A 948-nucleotide genomic window follows, 5' to 3' on the forward strand; every position below is an offset into this window, starting at 1 on the left:
AAAGAAAAAAAGGGGCCTCTGCAGCCGAGGAGCCAAAAGAAACAAATGCTGGAGTTCAGCATCTAGGCTGGCATCAGAGTCATAGGGATCCACTTATACCTGCCTCCTGAAAGCTGGGATCAAAGGCACATACCACAACACATGGGTATTTTTCAAAATTAATTTGTATTGATGAATTAATATTGTTATTTGACAATCTCATGCATCTCTATTAGTGTATTCTGATTCCTCTGTCCTTGACATCCTCTCTTATATCCTACCATCCCTATCGGCCCTACCTTTTTTCCTGTCTGTCTCTTTTATGACTTTTAGTTTTGTTTCATGACCCATTTAGTTTAACTATGGTCATCTATGAAACCACTGGATTAGAAGTGCCCATTGGAAGGCTATAAGGCAGTGGTGGATGCCTTTAACCCCAGCACTTGAGAGGCAAAGAAAGGCAGGCAGATTTCTGAGTTCAAAGTCAGCCTAGTCTATAGAGTGAGTTCAGGGCTACACAGAGAAATTCTGGCTCAGAAAACCAAAAAGGAAGAGAAGGAGAAAGAAGATGTAGAAGAGGAAGAGGAGGAGGAGGAGGAAGTAGTGTCCACTGGAGCCTGGTGGGGTCATTGGTAGGTTTAAAATGTAAGACAGTTATTTCTCTGCACCTGAATCTATCATGGGGCCCCTTACTCTTCCTCACCCAGACCTGGCTGTGGGTAGACCTGTTCTTTTGCAGACTCAGTACAGGGACCTGCAGCTGCTCTAAGTCCTGGAGTGCAATTGCTGGGTCTCGGCCAGGGTATGACACTGAGCTCTCTTCTAGCTCTTGTATTCCTTCTCCCCCACCCCTCCTCTTCTGCAATAATCCCTGAGCCTTAGAAAGAATGATATAAATGAAAGTCTTGTGGAGGGGGTGAATGCTCACTGACCTATCCCTTGGCACCTTGTACGCCACTGAGTTTCTGT

This window comes from Microtus ochrogaster, chromosome 2, assembly GCF_000317375.1.
Source record: "Microtus ochrogaster isolate Prairie Vole_2 chromosome 2, MicOch1.0, whole genome shotgun sequence".
Taxonomy (NCBI): Eukaryota; Metazoa; Chordata; class Mammalia; order Rodentia; family Cricetidae; genus Microtus; species Microtus ochrogaster.